This window comes from Nipponia nippon, unplaced genomic scaffold (assembly GCF_047370975.1).
Source record: "Nipponia nippon isolate SJK-2023a ecotype South Korea unplaced genomic scaffold, ASM4737097v1 scaffold_12, whole genome shotgun sequence".
Classification (NCBI taxonomy): domain Eukaryota; kingdom Metazoa; phylum Chordata; class Aves; order Pelecaniformes; family Threskiornithidae; genus Nipponia; species Nipponia nippon.
In genome coordinates this window covers 22,069,223-22,089,420 of record NW_028262313.1, presented here as the reverse complement: position 1 = coordinate 22,089,420, position 20,198 = coordinate 22,069,223, and the positions used below count along the sequence as shown (strand labels likewise).

The 20,198-nt window shown below is 40.2% G+C and overlaps 1 long non-coding RNA gene across 1 annotated transcript in view; it reads right to left on the bottom strand.

Annotated features, from left to right (window-relative positions):
• Window positions 1-10,878: 10,878 nt before the first annotated feature.
• Window positions 10,879-20,198, bottom strand: part of LOC148056750 (uncharacterized) — a 70,190-nt gene continuing 60,870 nt past the window's right edge. Inside the window, exons 2-4 of the long non-coding RNA XR_015702609.1 lie at window positions 15,259-15,320; window positions 12,688-12,801; window positions 10,879-11,918 (exon numbers count right to left, since the gene is read on the bottom strand). This is a non-coding gene — a long non-coding RNA (uncharacterized LOC148056750). The remainder of the gene's footprint in view (window positions 11,919-12,687; window positions 12,802-15,258; window positions 15,321-20,198) is intronic.

The following is a 20,198-nucleotide window of genomic DNA, read 5'->3' as shown; positions in this document are numbered from 1 at the left end:
ACAAACAAAAAAATGCATTTATTTCCTAAGTTTTAATCAAGTGCCCAGAAAAAAAATTACACTAAAATAAGCAGCTGAACACTAAGCAATGTAGTCCAGACACACTAAAATATTTAGAGAAAATATTACTGGCCCCTTATGTTATCAAATCTAGAATTGAATTTTGGGGTATACTTGTGCTCCCATTTAGACTCATAGTTAAATCTGATGACGAGTTTTGGGTGGTTTTGTGGCCATACAGAGTAACAGCAAATCCCTGAATTCTGATGCACAGCGAGGCGATGATGGTGACAGAGTCTCCTGCAAGGATAAGCAAAGTGTCATTTCGCTGTTAGTTACACACGGGAATATCCCCCTGTTTGGGAAGCTGAGAGAGTACTTGTTAGTTTATCAGAAGAATTTTCTGAAAATATCCAACAAAGTATTCAAATTGGTTTAAAATTTTCTTACTGAACTCTTTTCTTCCTCTTGGGAAAAAATGGATTTCCAATGAAATATATCTTCATTCTAGAGGAATAAAAACACCTTCCTAAAAAATCTAAAATATTTTCATAACTAGGCCACCCTAGGTAAAGAAACTTAAGAATTTCTATTTGAAGGTGAACAGAAATAAATTTAGTTTTTACTTTTCTTTGTATTGATATTTTATTTCTGTTGATAGGGGTTTTTTTGGAAGGATAACGTTAAGCAAATTGCTTGCAAAATAAGAAGAGCTAAAATGAAAAGAATAAAAAAAGAATGCCAAAACAGAAAACAGGCTTTTAAGGATGCTGGTAAGCCACCCTTAAACCAGCCTGATTTTGGTCCACCAACAGTAAGCTCAGCTCATGCCAGTGATGCTGCTCCACTTTGGACCGCCACATCGCTTCCCAGTTAATTTGGATTTGACCCAGTTTCCCACCACGGTACATAAATCCCTTCTGCAGTTTCCCTGTCTTCCCGTGCTTTCCCTGTCCTCCTGCCTTCGGACACAAGGCGTCGATCAAGCAGCACGGTGTGTGCAAGACTCCCTGGCCATCACCCGCTGCTGCAGCAAGGCTGATCAGTCGGAGTGGGACCACCAGCCGCCTTCCAGACCACGTGGCGTAACGTCGAAAACACCACCTTTCGTTTCATGGTGATACGTGCTTGTATTAAAAACTAGGCTAAAAGATTGCTAATACCGCATACCGAAGTACTCAATAGCTAGGAAATGCTGGAATTAAAGGTCCCTCTGCAACTTTAATTTGGCCCTTGCCTGTCTTCGCTATGATGTAGTTGTTAATTACTTGCTCACAGGCGGCTTTTTTTTTCTTTCCAGAGAAACCCAGTCTCATAAGTGCATAGGAATGACTGTGCATGGAAATAAACCAGGATTTTTATTTTGCTGCTGTCTGTAGCTGATGGATACTCAGTGAATGAGCTGAAAGAAGCCAGAAAGATAAAAAAATTGCGTCACCATTTAAGACTGTCTGTGCGCTGAAATGCAAATCCCATCACTAGCACTGAACAAGCCCGTTTGGGTCCCCAAGGCAGCATCGCTGCATCAGCGCGCTGTTATGTCGGAGCTGAGGCGGCTTCAGTGGTGACCATACGCGTATGCTGCTTTGGGGACCAAAGCCAGTATTTCGGCAAAGCACCGTACCCTGCCACCCGGCACGGCAGCTGCTCCGCTCCAGATGTGCAACAAGTCGCTTTAAAGAAACTGTCCTGGCAGCAGCGCTCATTCACCAAGGGGGAATAACAACAAGGAGTTGTTGGGGTAACGCCTGTGCAAAAGCAACCTGGGGTATCTCAGCATCTGCGCCCTGCCAATTTATTGGTGCTTTGGAAATACCTTTAATCTCCGTGCCTGATTGCTAATATGCAAAATGAAGATAATCCATTCCTCCCGCAATAACGGGATACTTCGCTAATGCTATTCACACAAGCAGCAAAGATCAGTTAATTTTCAAAAGCCATGATGAGAGCATCAGAGGAAAATCCAGGAGGAAAAGCCCAAGGTTTCAACAGTGGTCAGAAAATAACAGATCATGAGGGTGAGAAGACTGCACTTGCTGCCATTTGAACACGTTTTAGTGCACACCACATAACGAAAGCCAATACTGTAGGATGCGTACATATACATATATATATATAAATATGGCTGCGTACATATAAATATATATGTAAATATGTCTGCATTAACATTTTCTTATTTTTCAGTGCTTAACTTCACAACCTTTGTATTCTTTTGCTCTCTTTTGTATGCAACTTCCCAAACAACTAACAACACTTAAACGTGTTTAGCCTGCAGGACCTTGCTTCAACCTTCCTTCACTTCATCAGCAAAACTGGGACCCCTAGACTTGTACCACCTCCTGCGCTCTCGCTTGCATCATAACCTGTGACAGTAGAAAGCTTTTGTACATCACCCATCACCATAGACATAGAAAACATACAGTTTGCCAATGTTTCCACAAACATTCAGCTCGGAGAAAAAAATACTCAGTTGGGTAGGTTTTATGGTGTCCCTGAATCAGCAAGGGGTGACCTGAGAGTAGAGGGAAAAGTGTCCTTTCCTCATCTCCTCCAGCACGGCCGATGCATGGTGCAAGAACCGTCGCTCTGTGTGGGTGCCGCATCCGCACTACGGTCGGCATGGAACCGCGAGGAGATGGATCAGCCTCACTGCAGATGGACTCAGCAAGTGCAAACACATTTTTAACGTGCGTATAAACTAGGGCACAGGAGGATTTTTCTGACAAGAAAAAAAAAAAAAAGCACCAAAGTAACTAACTACCTGCTCCGAAGCCTGAAGGAACTGGAGCTGCTCAGAAAAACTAGTATAATTTTGAAGCCTATGAAAGAACATACTTTCCCACAATCTCTTTTTAAAAAAATTAAGAAAAAAACCCGTATTCATTTCAGCAGAAACGTCTAAAAAATGCTTAACGCGCAGCCGGCATGGAAAATATCACCTCCAACATTTGAAGTCTGCCAAAACTCTAGGCAACTTCAAGCAGGGAGTTAAAACGCAGAGCACTGTGCAGCCGTCGCAAGCACGGAGCCTGTAACCACTGCAGAGGAGATGCTTTGGGAACGGGGAGATAAGAGCAACCGTAAATTTTTGAAGCCAAAAATTTTGATTAAGACTGTGAATGCCCTGATCCTCATCACCCAGGTTAGAAATCACTCCACTGAGGGTTTTCCCAACAGGTGATGGAGAAGGTTGATTATGGTGCCCAAGGGAGTAAAGCCCTCAGGCACGGCGTGAACGGGCTCACAAGGAGAAGGAGCCCAGGAAAGCAAAGCCTCGGTGCCCCGACACCGGACCAAGAGGCAGGGTAACCCCTCCTGTCACAGAGCAGGAGGAAGGTAGAAAAGACAAAAAAATCAAAGCATGATATTTTGGAGATGCCCCTTCCCTCCTGAAGACCCAGGAGGACCATCTCATACCTGACCAGCCTCCATCTCCTCTTCTCTGACTGATTTATCTTTGTCAGGTTTGTGGAAGATTTACAGTTCTTTCAGAAGTGTTATTCAAGTCATTAAGTTTGCCGTAGTAAGAACAGAACATTAGTTTACTTGAGCACAGTTGTTTTATTGAACTCTGTTGCCTAAGCCAGGATTTCAGGAATCATGACTCAAGCCTCAGGAAATAATGAAATTAGCTGCAAACTCTAGAGATTTTTAACATAAGTAAGCAACAGAGTCTTTTTTTGGCTTCTGGTTTATAAAACCCAAGGTCATTTGAAACCAGTGGACTAGCAACTCACTTTTCCTTTTTTTAATGGAAAACAGAAATTCCCATCCCACTGCTGGGTCTCAGCAAAGAGGGCTTTAAATAGCTGGTGGGTGGGCGGCAGTAACGTCACAAAATCCAAACCCTGAACTTGTGCACAGTGCAAACTAGTTCTCATGCCTATGTGCATTTATCCAAACCACGCCAGGCACCGAAAATCGCTCCTGTTGGCACCGATCCGTTTTGTGACACACAAAACGGTTCATCAGTGTTGCAGACGCATCTCGAGGACTCGAGCAGACCGGCGCCCCTTTGTGCTAGGTACTCTACAAAAATCTTTCAACAGCAGCAAGAGGGTACACGAATGCTCAGCACTGAAAATGAGTCATTTAGCAATAAGTACATTTTTCTTGTCGTTTAGCGCAACATGAAAGTTTTGTGTCAGTTTTTATCCTCCAGATGTGTTCCTAATATTGTCATCGATAGCAGCAGTTAGTATTATACCATTTTAAAAACCTCAACTCCTATTTTGAACTTTTTAATCTTTTCCTATGTGCCAGAAAGTAGAATAACTAAAGCTTATCTATTTATGCATGTGCCTAAATCTTCAATGCATATATAAATTTAAATCTCATTACACTATAACACACTGCTTTAAAAATACGGATACATTTTAAGAGTCTGCTACACATTTTTATCAAATAGGGGGACTTAATTTTTATTTTTCTTCCACATAAAGCCAGCGAAATCCTGCATGTTAATACTTCAAGAAAATAAACTTGTGTAAAGATTTGCCTATCCAAAGTACAGTATAATTTAAATTTAAATCCCTTAGAAACCCAAAGCACTGTGTTTATAATATGAGAACAGCGGGCAGTCGTGCCCTTGACTGGAGGGCATGTCATCTAGTCCTCTCCTTCCCTGCAAAACCATCAGGCTGGCAGTAGTGACAGATGAACAGCTTACCATTAATTTCTCCTCTTTCATGCCTTCAATCCAAATGGTGCATATTCTCCACAGGGAGGCATCAAGGTCTTTGCCTTTATTTCTCTTGCATACTCACGCTGACTTATAAATCAAGTGCAGATAAGAAGAGAGGGCAAATATCAATCTTTTTTTTTTTTTTTTTCCTGGCCAGTGCCCACTGGCACACTACTGAGCTTTGACTGAAAGGTTCTTCAAATCTTTCTGTGATTCATAGGCAAGGGAGCGCTCCGTGAGGACAAAACAACAAAGGAAATTTGAGAGAGAGGATTTGTATATCTTGGCTTATAAATTAGAAGCCTCCACTCTGCAATGTTTAAATATGGGTTACAAAAAAAAAAAATAATGTGAATGTAAGTTGTTATTACTTTATTGAAAAAAAAATCTTTGTGGAATATAAAATAGGCAGCGCTTCTTTGCACGCGGCTGCTGGAGCAGCTCTAATCAGAATGTTGTATTTTCCTAAAACAAGCTTTCTTTTGGGGGGCATCTCTCCTCTTTGCCACTGAAGCAATTCAATCCTTCAAAACAGATTGGTTTTTACTATTACTTTGGGGCATTAACGATTAGCTTTTGTCTCTCTGAAAAAAAAAAAAAAAAAGAATTCTTATTTCCATTTAAAATACAAAGGGCCAGATCTACATCCCGTACAAAGCAGTGCAGATATACGGGCTCATATGCAGCTCTGCTGATTGACAGTAGATGGAAAATTGTCCCGCAATGTTTTTTAAGTACAGCGGAGAGAAGTGTACTAGTTTATTAACCATATTTTCTTTGAAACTGCTGTTGAATCTTTCAAAGTTCAAAGAAAAAAAAGATTTTTTTTTTTTTTTTTTTAAACTAAGTTTCACAAACCATCTTAGTTTGCAGTGGTTTGGGGGTTTGTTAGAGACTCACATACTAATTCTGTAACCAACCTGCCAATGCAATAAAGGGACATGGGTCTTCCTTCTCCTGCTCTCTTTTTTTTCTTTAAGTGCATTCCTAGAAGAATTTTTTATTTGGTTACAATAAATTGATCTTGCATTTAAAACATATATTAAATCATTGGTGTGAGTGATGTAACATTATTACATGTCAGGAAAAAAATCTATATTATGATAGTTGTTGACAAATGATAATATTATTTTCCGGCTAAGCGTGAGGTGTTAATGCTGCTAAATGGCTGCAAATGTTGACGTTAAAGGCTGCCTGCTGGCCATTTCCAGGTGACATATCTGGGGATTCGGGGCTATTTCATTTTCCAGCCTTTTTTAAGGCTTCAGGCCCCATCCATAAATTACAGCTGATGACAAAAGTGGAAGCTAACAGTGGCAAAATTAGGCCCACAGGCAAAATAATTATATATACAGCCTTTAGCAGTGAGGGAGAAAGCCATCAATCAGCCCCCAATTATTCACTAGTTAATCAGCTCTGCCCTTCCTTTATTGAAGGGTTACAGTGTAATTAAGTTGGCAGCATCCTTTTAATTCATCAAACATACAACACATGGCGGTGTTTGCTGCAATCAGGGGACAGCACCTTTGTGTGCCTGACCCCTAGCACTGCTGTAGGAGAGGAGGAAAACCTTCAGAGGTAAGAGAGACTATTTATGCAAAAGCAGAGCAGCCCCCGGCCGGGCAGCACCACAGTGCAGAGCCGTCGTGGAGGGTAGGCAGGGCTTTAGCAACATTCTTACGTTTCACAGGCGTGATAAACACGTGCGTGCATGTATGTGTAAACTCGGTGGGTGCAATCACTCCAGAAAACTTGTAGCTAATCAGGTTATTCCCGGATCACTTAGGACGGGTCATTCTAGACCACAGCATTTATGGATATAACAGCCCATGCCCCTCTTCCCAGCAAACCCTCTCTGATAACAGGGCGGCAGCAGAGAGCCGAGCATCACTCTGGGGTCCCTGGATTGATGGCAGATCACAACAGACAGGCTGGGTGCTTCCAGGCCACCAAAGCAAACACAGCCACAATATACATTTCTCCAAGAAATGATTTGGTGGAAACCAAGTTTAAGGAAATAACAAAAACAGTTATTTAAAGGCAATATGTAGTTTGGTATCCTCTCTCAGGTTAATAGCATTGGATTTTTATACTATTCAGCAGATTAGTATTTTCAGTGGGTTTTGCCAGGAAGGAAGTATTTGGACATTGGTTTTATCTCACCAGTAATAGAAATGGCTCAAGATATTGCACTCTTCTATCCATACTAAATTTTAACCTGTGAATACATGCAACGGCTATGGCTTCTGTATCTGTCTCACTTGTATTTCTATATGAACCCAAGTAATGCTATATATTGTGCATGCCTTTTTTCCCCTATATTTACCTGATCATAAATCTGTTTTTCTGCCACATATACTTCCTGCTCACGGCATCCGTAGAGATGTTGAATGTCCTAAGTGTCCTTGCTACCTTGCAGAACAGATACAGAATTATTTATTCATAAACAAGCTCTGTGTTTCTAACCTGCTTGTAATAATGAAGTTTTATACAATCGTTGGCTACACTGCACGATGAGGGCAAACAAACCCAAACCCCTCATCATCTGAAAGCACTGGGAATCTCAATGTTCAGAAGCATCGGCTTTTTTGACAAAAAGCTTTATTCCTCTCAAATGGACAGTAAAGAGCATTACCCAGCTCAACACTTTTTAATGGTTATTTTACCATATTCAGGCTGATTGAAGACATTAGGAAGTTTCTCACTATATACCAAAAAACCTTTCCCAAAAGTGCAAGAATTTTTTTTTTTTTTATTTTGGTTGGTTTGAGTTGTGGTTTTTGTTTGTGTGCATGTTTAGTTTTTTCCTTTTTTTTTGGGGGGGGGGGGGGGGAGTGGAGGGCAGGGGGCAAAGAATCACCTGTCTCTCCAGAAATCTCCAAAATCTCCAAGACACCAAGAACCAGGTCTGGCCTCGCCCCTGTCAGCAGTACCAGCAGCAATCTCTTCTGGACCTTACCCTACTCATTTGCACGTTATCTGGAGCCTAACCAAAGACTTATGATGGGCAAACATGAGACTTAGATGCCCTTGGTACTATTCGCCCTTTCAGTAATTTTACCCTACCAGACACCCTACAGCACGCCAACTTTGCAAGGTTCCGTGTTCTCTGGAGTTGGGAGCTCAGATCGAGAGATGAAGGACAGAAGGTGGGAACACTGTCTTTCCTGGCCAAGAACGGGTACCATCTTAGCAGTATGAGTTCCCCCAACAGCTAAGGGAACCTGATGTTCTTAAGTCCCTTTGGCTTTTTTGACCACTAAACATCCATCTGGATGATATGCTGCCATCTTACTCTAGGAATCAGCTTGGTTTGCGAGATCCTTTGGAAGAAGACCTCTTGCTGACAGCCACCTGCAGAGATTTCCAATGCCAATCGGCTCTGCCATGATCAGTTTTCCTACTGGAGACTAAACTAAACTGAGCCACTGATTGTCAATGTCAGCTACCAAAGAATCTGCCCCATCAAAGAAATCTGCATGAAGTTAAAGTCATATTCTTGCTAACAAAACACTAAATTAGTATTTAACTGTTTGCCTCCTGTTGTACACACACATCTTTTTACTCTTTGGGGCTTTTTTCATTACAGAAACTTGGGCTGCACAATTTAGATCCTGCATTATCTCAATGTCAATAAGTATCATCTTTTCCTTAAGAAAAAACATGCCATATTGCAGTCAACCTAAGTCATAACTCAAGACAACACAATCATGTCATAATATAATTTTATACAATGAGATTGTATCTGTTGTTATTGAGGGTCATTGAATTCCATCTGTCAGTGTTATGTTACTGAATAGGTTCAAGTAATAGTTTGTGCTGATTATCAGAAAGTATGTTTAAAAACTGTCACTGTGTTTATATCCTTCAGGGTTGCATTTGAATTATGTAGATAAACAGGATCAGCAGTGTAATGCAATGAAGTACAATTCCTGATAGAAACTGCAGAATAAAGTTGATATGAAATTTTCTGGATAAAAGGACTTTGTTCATGCTGGATCTGTTTTAAACGTAAAAGACTGGATATACATAAAGCGCATTTAGATTCCTTGACGTTAAGTGTACAGTGTATTCCCAGATGAAAAACAATGACCAAAAAAGAAAAGCTTCATTATCCATTGCAAAAAGTTACACGTGAGCAAGAATAATTTCTTACAGGTGTATTAATTTGAATTTCAAAAATATTCAAAAATTATTCAAACCCATCAGGTCAACATGGTCAAGGAAAACATTCTTTGTGGACAAAATTCGTGTAAACTGTCATATGCAATTTTTAATTATGCAATAAAAAATTTCCTAGCGGTGAGTAAGAATGTAAACCACATCATATTTTTTCCTAACTACCTAATTTTTCCATTTTAATATACAATTTAAAATTCATTGCATCTTGGTTAATTAAATAAATTATCCATTTGGAAAAAAAGACAATTCCGTGTACCTACTGGAGCTGAACACAACAGCGGCAGTTGAATTGTATATTTTGTTTAACTTGAAAAACGTTTTGTTTTCATATATTTTCTATTAAGAGTATTTTAGTCATGTTCCTATGAACGTGTTCACTTTTTCACTGGCAGTTTTTAAGTAACAAGGTAATGAACACTAAGGAAACACACATATTATGTGCAAATTTATTCTCTTGGCTGTTTGGCTTAGATAATATACTACAGTATAATCAGAAAAAGCACTAGCACTCCCACTAGGTTTCCAGTTAAGATACTGCACTTTGGTTAAGCACTTGATTTTTCTTTCGCTGGTGAGAGATATCACCACCTCGTTCAGCACAATTTGGAAGAGTCCCTTCTAATTGCTGTTTTCTAGCGATAACTGTTTTCCTAAGAATAATGCAAAGTTATTTATTACATTGCTCAGAGAAATTAAAAAAAAATATGAAAATTCAGTCATCTTCAGGTTTTATATAATCAAGAATAGATCTCGTTTAGGGTACATGATCATAGTCTCTGTCTGGATATTCATATTTACTTACGCAGAACACCAAATGAATTCAAGTGAACATACTAATAGTTCCCCAGGTAACTTTGAATGTAAATACATTTTCTATAGTAGATATATTAAGGATAGAATGGAATTAGAGGGCAAAATGCCTTGAAGCATTCTGGTAATATTCACACCACTCCTCTTTCTTCATTTCAGCTGTCTATTAATAGCCTGGAAAAGAGATTATTTGGAACAGTTATGGAAACACAACAATTGATCAACCTGGAAATTAGATATTTGGAATAACTCCTGAACAATCACATGACAACTGCCAAAATGGATGCTTCTTCAGAGTCAATAAAAATTACATTACACCTGACTTTTTAAGCATGCAACTTGAAATAGTATTTGAGAAGAAATAAACTTCCTCACAGACAGTTGCAAAAGAGGAAAAACAAACTAAGACGTGGAAGTGAATTCTTTGCTTTGATGAGCACACAAGGTGAGAGGTGGTCATCGCAGTCCTATGTCGCACCAGCCAATTCATCGCAACCTCGCACAATTCATGCTTCAGAATAACAGCCGTAAGCATAATGTGAGTTGACAGCGAAAGGAGGCAGAAAACTTTGCATTCTCTTCATATAAACTCAAAGGGGAATATTAAGCTGAAAAACTACATTACATATAGAAGATGGTTGTATGGTTGTTGAGAGGATTTTTCTTTGCATTCACACAGCAAGAACGTTTCAGCCTAATGCATTAGATTCATTTGTTTTGTTGAGTCCAGCTAATGGGATGAAGATAAAGTGACTTCCAGGCAGAAAACCTTGTTAATCAAAAACAATTTGGGCCACTTGTACATGTTGTTCTGACTTTCTGAGTAGGAACTTCCATTTTTCACAAGAAACGCACACGCATGAAACAAAAAAATTACCATGGATTGCATTTCATTTTTGGACAGCTACTCATAGACTGAGTATACGTTAATGTTTTTATCTGAGAGATCACCTATAGACAGGTTTTTCCTCCCTAAAACAAGAGCCCCTTATCTTTGTGAAAGACTTCTTTCTATTTTAAAGGCTGTTTCCAAGATGTACTTATAAATGGATTCACTTCTTCATATATTTTGCAGAAATTTGTGTAAATTGATTGCCTACTGGAAGCCAGGTTCACATCCTAGGGAAAAGGAAACCTGAAGAAAGTCACCTAAAACTGTGCTTAAAGCAGAATAGTTTTGCATGCTGTGGATGCCTGTGGTACTTTAATGATTGGTAGCTTGACAGTTTTAATACATTATCTTAAGAGACAAGGTGGAGGACTGTGCCACCACCGAGGCAGGCACAAGAATGGAGTAAGTGGCCAATAAGCATTTTGATCTGTTTGGAAATGTCATCTTTTCCACAAATTATTAAGATTGTATGCTACAATAAAAGACACTCAGGAGGAGAGACTGTTAATATTAAAAAACAAGCAACAATAACTAATGAAGCATTCTAAGGTTTGCAAGTGAGAAGTAAATGTAAATTTACCAGGGAAATTTATTAAAAGTAAAAGCAGAACGGCGTCGAAGGCAATATCTTGCATTTGTGTAAAATGCATAAATTAATGAATTCTTTATGGAAGCCTTTTTTATTCTGATTAATAAATCCTGTCATACAGTTATAGCCCAAACAAAGCTGTTAAGAAAAGAGCCAGGCCATATTTCCTCCTTTACCTGTTTACATAGTCCCCTGCTTTGCTCTTACAGTGTATTTACATTTAATTACGAGGTCAGAGTTAACACCTTATCACTGTATCTATTCTACTGCCAACACTTCTCTTATGTTTAAACAACACATTTTTCCTGGAATGATGCACCTATTAATATCTTGATATTAGGACCAGCATCCTTGAACACAATATTAAACACCACCATCTCTGAAGCCCACTTTGTACTTGATGCTGGTGAGTTAAGTCCAAGCAGCACGCTTTTTTTATAGCCTTAGTGGCTGCGATTATCTCCTCCATTTCTACAGCTGGCAAAAGGAGTCCTCACGCTGTGTAGTATTTGGGGCATATATGCCTGGTTTTGGCTGCGGTCCTGTGCCACAGCCCCACTACTGCCGCAGCAGCGGGGATGTTGTGGTTCAGCACAGCTGGGAAAGAGGTATCGTGTCCTGTGGCATGGTTACAGGGAGACAGGCACCGCCTCGGCATCAGGCTTGGGCTTGTTCCTGAGTGAAAGCAATGTAGCACGCACCTCCGCGGCGATACCTTTTTGATGGATGTCAGCATGGAGCGGTGCTCAGCCAAGGCCACCCTGCAGGTTGCAAGGGGTGAGCGTGGTCAGGGCTCCAAAATGAAATCAGGACAATGGGAAGTGTTAACAGGTTGACAGAAAATGCTCCAAAACACCAGTTTCTGAATGGCCCCGCAGGAGACGCACACACCAGCCACCTACTGCGTCTGATGATTTTTTTTTTGTCTGTTTTTGTTTTGTTCTTTTTAAACAAGCGCAGTTTACATTCTGCTGTCTAGCGGTAGCGCACAGCACTAAATCTCTACCCCCTTTTACATGCCACCACCTGTATTTGCCTTAATTTCTCTTAGTCCTTGTTCCTGGGAAGTAGAGAGGCTGTGTTAAGGCAGGCCAGTGAACAGCAATAGCAGATTTAACAGAGCCTGCCTGTGCCCTCTTTTCTTTGCAAATTCAGACAAACCAATTGTCAGATTGTCCGTGTTCATCTAGACATGCGTGACACTCCCTGTTTAGTCTGGGGGTTTAGATCTCTATCTGTTTATGCTTCCTCTCTACTGCGTTAAAATCTCCGAGCAAAACTAAAAAACTGCTTCAAGAGGGAGTAAAGTAAGTCAACAAAAAGTTTTGCACAGTTTCAAATGAATTATTAAATCACTTTCTGGAGTCTGCGGAAGGAAACCCAAAACTGCCCTTGGGATTTCAGACTCCAGTGAACTTGGTCAGTGCTCTGCATCCCTAGCAAGTCTTGTAATCGGACCACGAGGCTTCTTTGTGGACCTTTTTTTCTTTCCACCACTCTAGTAAACACATCTCTCTCTATCCCACTTACTTTTGTTTGCATGGTCCATGTATTTCCGTATCTGTGTTTTCAAATGCTGTTAAACTCCCCTCAGTATTTTTGAAGAAAGTCTGAAACTCAGTAACTGGGTATTCCCGAGGCAACCTGCAATAACAACCAGCACAGGATTGTAAAGGATACTCGGTCAGGAAAGGGATTTCATTTCTAGTGGGCAATTGCAAACAACAAGGGAAATATTATTTTTTTAAATTAAGATAAATACCTTAATGGTGTACTATTAAAATAATGTGCCCGGCTTAACACAGACCTAAAAAAAGAGGCGCCTATCAAATTCTCTCTCTTCAGGGATACGCTCCTGTTACCAGTACGGGAACATTAATCACACTGAGACTGCCTGTTGGAGTTGCACTTAAAAACAGTCCCTTTGTCCCCATCCATCCTGCGCCCCAGTGCTGGAAGCCTCTTGTCATCCCTCCTGCCAAGGCTGCCAGCACCACCGCCTCCCAGCTCCTCTCCAATGGCTGCTTCATCGCCTGGGTACAAGGAGCAGGATGCAACTTCTCCTTCTCTCCTTAACCCTGGTAATTCAGTTGTTATATCATCCCCAAACCACTGTACACATCCGTAAATGCCATCCACCACACTGCGCCTGAACGGGCTGCCTCCTGCACACACCTCTGCCCTGCCCAGTGTGATGCCTTATAGAGGAGCATCTCTAGAATAAGTAGTACGAGGCTAATAACAGTACAGGTTAGATCGGCTGGAGAAAAAAAACAAAACAAACAACAAAAAAACCAAACACCAGAAGGTAAGCACAGAGAATTGCATTTCTGCAAGGAGCCAGTACGGCACATTGACCTCAGGCACGGAGAAATGTAAAGCCGGCACTGCGGGTTATGGGAAACCCCATCGAGGGCACACCAAGAACACCTTCAGGTTTGTGGGTCAATATGTTGGGGCAAAACTGCCATGGTAAAGCCTGTCATACAACTGCACAGCTCTCATTTAGCAGGTGGGCCTCTGGATACAAAAGAAAATAAATAACCAACACTGAAAGCAACAGTCCTGTCCTCTATTCTGCAGGTCACATTACTTATATACACTGAGTAAAGGCAATGAGAAAATAATGATGTGCAATAGAGTTAAAAGTGAATGCCTTCATCCTTTTGTTGTTTATCAGTTAGCAAAATGACATTATAGAGATGCTTTATGTATTTATTGAAAGGGGAGAAACATCTATTAAAGCTCATTTTAGCTATTGTTACTGCCATCAGACTTGTTCTCTTCTGCCATGAGCTAGAACAGGACTGTCAGCGAAAGATGACTGATATAGGCAAATGATTTTGCATCGTTTGAGATACGTACAGAAATATAATCATACCCAAGGTCAAACATGAGAAAAAGGTTGGGCATTTGGGGCAATGAAAGCAATGCTGTCAGATATTGAAATCTCAGCAGGAGATTCAGCTCCATTAAAACTGAATACACAATTACTTTCAGCTTGCTACTTTCCATGCATGTATAACTAGTTTGTTCATCTTGGTGCCCCCCGTGTTAGTCAGGAAAGGTAAGATTTGAATTTTTTGAGGAATGGGTATGATACTGCTTTCACGGGAGTCTACACAAGTGATAAAATTACGATATAATATACATGCAACTGGTGAATCACTTCAACAATTGGTCTGCCTTGAAGAAGCAAACCTAAGAGATATAAGTAACCGGCTCTGCCCAGGTATCTTTAAATTCTCTGCAAGTATTTGGCTGACTTTACATGAGTGGCCTTCCAGAAGATGCTCCTTTGGTGAGCAGAAAAAGAAACACTCGGTGTGCCTGTTAAGTAGTGCAATTGGAGTAGTAGGATGAAGAAAGAGAACCAAAGGAAAGAAATGAGGAGAGAAACTAATGAAAGATCATTTGGAAAAAGAATTGTAAGTGGGTATTAAACATGGCAAAGAAGAAATGACACGAAGGGCTTGTCTCAGATTGCAGACCGCCCAGGGAGAGTGGAGAGAAACCGCTGGAGTTACTGGTGTGTTCAAATTTGGATATTTTCAAAAGCTTCACTAGATATCCATAAATTGTACAGGTATGAGATAAACTCCACGTGCACTTGGTTACTTGTGCTACACTCCGCTTGTTAATGCATCTCTGGTGAGACACTTCCAGTCTTAGAGATGCCCAACCAGCCTCAAACAACAGATACTTATAAAAAAATATCATCCTCTTAAGGCATGTTTCCTCCAAATCTGGGCTTTTTATCCAAGAAAGCGCACTAGCTCAAGTGACCATTCAGGCATTTCAGACTCCTAGATCAGTTGCGGTCCAGTATTTTGTGATCTCAGGATCAGGCAAAAGAGCAAAACCATCTGATCTTGCCTTAGAAAGTAAATAATTCTTGTAATATTGAGGAGATTTTGCATTTTTACATGTTTTGTTTTTCCTGAAATTTCTACACCGGAACTCAAAAAGTAATCTAATATTAAAGTCCCAAATTTTACAGAAAAAACCCAAAATCCTAATCTTTTTTAACTTATGTCTCCATATCATTAATGTTAAGAAATTGCATGTGAGATTGAATTATGTGGTTATAAAGTTTCTTACATTGACGGTAGCCTCCACAAATCTTCAGTTTATCTTATCCGTGTACTTCATACCATCATTTCCTGATCCACCATTTGCAGTTACGAGTATCCATGTAACATGTAATGCCAGGAACATATAAATAATTATATTTACCATGTGCTTTTGACACATTATCATGCAGTTCAGGCAAATGAATTTCTCACAGTACTCACAAAATTTCTAATTCACACGGAATTTTTCAAGAAGCAAACATTATTAATAAATAATATGGATTAACATTAAATAGTTTTATTATTTATTGAAGTTATAATAAATAAAAAATAGCCACGTTGTACCCCTCAACTATTCCAGTATGTTGAGCAGTAAGATACTCATTTACATTCACAGCTGCAAATACCAAAGAAACGTTGGGAACACCATTTTCCTTTCCCTGCTAAAGGATTTGTTCTGCACCTGCAAAGACTGTGAGGCACTAGACTAAATAAAAAAAAATTAAAATTTTTAATTTGGGATAAATGGGAAACACTGTTTCTTTTTCACGGATTTCTACCTCCTCTCAGTTACGGAGTACCTGGGCCCGTGGCTCTACTGCAGCCAGCTTCCCCACTGGCAGATAAGCAATGTGTCACATCCATTCACTCTTAAATTCCCTGACCACTTCACGTGCAGTTCTACTCAAATGTATGCTAAACCATAAGTAGCAACGGAAAAGGTGGTATAGGGCTTTTTGAAATGACCTGTGTTATTCTTTTCTCATTTTCCTGTACAATCCTCCCTAGCCAACATATCTCACTTCATATACTTGCAGCAAAAATTACATCACCTGTAGGAACATGGCGTGCTGCTTACTGGAATTAAAGATGTGCCAGGGCAGCACCAGCAGCCAGGGGATGCTCTCCATGCCAGAAACCACAGCACAATGTGTTACGAAGACGTGAAGATCCTGTATGCACCTAAGCATCTGATTTTCTAACACAGTTGGGCTAATACAAATTGTTTTGCCTCCCTGAAAACCTTGTCTCTTTTATGTTACTATCTACTCTCCTCCCCTCTCACATGGCACCTAAGTAGATCAGGACGCTTATGGTTTCCTCACGCTTTAAAAGAGAAATAAAATGAAAAAATACAACCTGTCACGGCTCTGTGGTTAACTATACCTTTCATATCGGCCTCCTCCAGGGAACATCTCTGGGGTCACGGATGCCCAAACGTCATCTTTCCCAGGTGTGAACCTGCATCATTCTGCTTGGGGACCAGGGCGCAAAGGCTGAGCTTCCCTTACCGTCCACTGCAAACCACCCTCCTCACCCTGACCCAGCAGTTCTTCTTGCAATATCTCATTACAAGACACAAAAATAACCATAATATATAATTCTGCTTCTTTAAAGGGAAAAATATATTTTTGAGAAACATCTCCTAAAAGAACAAACCAGCTCAGCAGTGTTACTCAGCAGCAGCATAAGAGATACTGGCACACATTCACCTTTCTTAATTCCAGGCAGTGTCTCCAGCCACATCTCCTGACCCAGCCCATCCCCCTTCTTTCTTTATGAAGGCTCTCGAGCCAAAACAAGACAACTATTAAAATATTTAATTCTTCTACTTGGCCAAAGCTCTCCGATTTACAGCAGTTACTCCCTCTCCTCCTCCCTAGGGACTCCAGGGGCTCAAGTCATGTGCATAAACATGCACACATGTGTGTGCATGCGTGTGCATGTACGTGTGAAGGAGAGAGATCACCTAAAGCATTGACAGAGCAGTCTTTTTTTATTTTTAATTTTATTTTTTACTGCTCCACATGTCCATGGTGTCTAACACATCTCAACGGTCTTTGAAGTTTCCATGCTTTCAAGGTCTCACATCTGTCACGCTATCAGTACCCTGCCACAGATGAAAAGAATATAATTATGGATTTAGTGTAATCATTGATTTCTGGGCCCCAAACCATTCAAAGAAAGGTCACAAGTCCACAAGGCTGCCCCTTAGGAAAAGGATTTGCATCTGACTATTTTGTTTAGCTGAAGACACCCCCAATTAAATGTAGAGACTTCTCTTCAGGCTCTGCACCTGAGGCAACTTGAAGACAACGGATCAATCTTCCCTGTGCCAACTGTGCCTTATTTGCACCAAGCTGACACTGCTCCCACCTGTTACAAGCAGTAGCAGTGACTTTTCGCTCGCTAGCCCCCTTTCATTTGCTAGGCGGCATCTCCCTTTGGAGAGCTGCCACAGCAGACGTGGAGGACGTGCATCTGAGGAGCTGCACTTTTGGGAAGGTGGCAGGACGCCAGAAGATTGTGCCTAAAGCAGGGGAGCTGCTGTCAACCCTTCAAACATTTAACTTACTGCAGTTCTCGGAGATCCGCAGTGCAGATGTAAAGACATAATTTTGCCCACAGTGTTTGGATTAGCAGTAAATCTACTAATCCAACACAATATCCAAGGGGGCATGGCTAGATCTATGGGTTCATAAATTCACACCACTCCTTTTATTATTCTGGGCCCCAGATGGTTTCGAATGGGCATAGGCATAATGAGATCTTGGAAGACATTATTATATTCTTAGGTCAAAATTCTCAGTCCAATCTCTTTTATCAGGCTCAGAGCCTTTCTGTCCCTGAAGTGCTAATGCTTTATGTTGATTGACTATGCAGGCTTCAGTGGGAGTTCACGTTATTTTTGATACAATTATTATTATTATTGACAGCAAAAAAAAAATCACCTTTTTATATTACTTATGGTATCATACTGTCTGAAAAACACAATGCCTGAGATCTTCATTATAGTTATGTTTTCATAACAAAACAGACGAGAGGGGTAAAAGGGGGCAGGATAAAAGTATTATTTTAGTAACGGGAAGACAAAGTATGAGCTTGATCATAAAGACTAGTGAGCTTTATAAATGCATCTTTGAACTGAGCGAGGCTTTTTTTTTTTTTTTAAATAAATGGTTCTTTGAACCTGGCAGTTGTAAGGAAGTGAAACAGAACAAACTTTGAAAAGTGTGCTTGTCTGAGTCTCCTTACACCATATCTGGCTGAGAGTACAGGTGGCCAAGCACAGAAAGTTCCTGCCAATTTCTAAAGTTACACTTTTATCCACTAAACAAGCATCCTGATCCGGGTTACCAAACAGGGCACTCAACAGGAGCCTCAAAGCGCACATATTAAATATCACTTATTCTACAGCCTGGGCCATCCAGCTTAGTAAAGCTTGATCTAATACTGTTTCACCCTTTTCCTGTGCTCGCTGGATTTTGGGTAATGGACCTTCCCAGGAGACTGCTTTCAGAAAGTATCTTCTTGTAGAAGAGTTGATGCACATGCTTCTATTTTAAAAAGCACATGTTCAGCACATTTCGCTTTTGTGAAATGGAATATGGTTTAAGTTTGTTTCAATAAAAAAAGGGATTCTGCTGGAAGGACTTATGTCAAAGTGCAAAAGGTTTTATACACAACGAATAGATTTTTTTTTTTCCCCTCTTGAGGGCCAAAGAGGAGACACTAAAATGAAATCTTTCTGCCACAATAGCAGTTGCTGTTTTACACACAGAGAATCTACAAGGCGGCTTGTTATGAATTCTCCATCTTTGTATTTATTTTGGATTAGACTGATTTAATCTAAGAGTCACATCAAGAAAGCCAGACCTTGTCTTTAATGAGAAACTTAATATGTATTCACAGTAAACACTTTAAATGTCAAAGTTTAATGGACAGTATTCAAAGGCCATTATTATAGTAACTATGCTTTTATATCAGCATGGCTGATGAGGAGTAATTCTTTTAAAGGCACTCTTCAAAAAAAATCAATATAAATGCTAAATAATAAAAATAAAAAATCCCTATAGTGCATCTTAATATAAAAGGACAGTAACAAAAACCTGCATAACCGGTGGATCCAAAATCAAGCCTTGGCAATGACTATCAACATGAAAAGAAGTATGAATTATATGAATACAGTGCCAGGTATGAGCAAGCACTATGAGCAGAATAAATTTTTATTCAACCTGCTTGTCCCCTGAGCTAGTGTCTAAACCCACACTGGCACCAGCCTCCCTGAGCTCGGCTGTTCCGTGCTCTGTGCTATCTTCCTTCAGGTCCTTCTCACCCAAAGAGATGTTAACCACCTTCGTACAGTATATAGACATATGCATCGCCTAGGAGTAATTTCCCCAAATCTTAGTGCATAATTTAAAAATTCTGCATAGCAAAACTTAACAGAGGAACCTTATTCTTTTAATAAAAACTCCTAGAGTCTCCCATTTTATTAACAGGAGCCTCTTCCCTAGGTCTTCCGATATGCCTTCTCCAGCTCGCTGTCCTGGGACTCAGGGGCAAGGTACAGGGCGGGGGGTGTGCTGGGATGGAGAGCTCGACCCAGCAGCCATGCAAGAATGCTGGGATCATTTTCACTTGAGCTCTGACTAGATTGTGCTGATTAAAACCAGTATCTCAATCTGCCTTTTTTCAATATCTCCCTGCACCGTCTGATCCATCCTTTTGTCCAAACATGTAAAAAGTTTCCTGCATTTCCATACACACTTTATGTCCATTATATCACCATAGGTCTGTAAATAGGCTGTGGACACATTCATTTTCTCAACAGTATCTAAAGAATGTACATATAGTGGTTTCATAAAGATCCTTACGCATATTCCAGCATGATTATTGTTCACTGAAACAGAAGGTGAAAAAGTTCTGGTGTGCTTGAGTGAAGATCTGCCTTGATCTGGAAGGAGTTGCTTCATACAATTAGTCACAAAATCAAAGCCTGTGACGTCACGATGTTTATCGAAAGCCTGTTCAAGCAGGCACAATTTTTATTTGCAGTCATGGGTATGTCTAACAATTTATAGATAATTTTATTTAATTGCATTTGGAATCAATTAAAATGTGTCATTTATATGGAATGAAGTAGCAACCAAAAGCTACTGTTTACTCATTCCCTACATTGAGAAA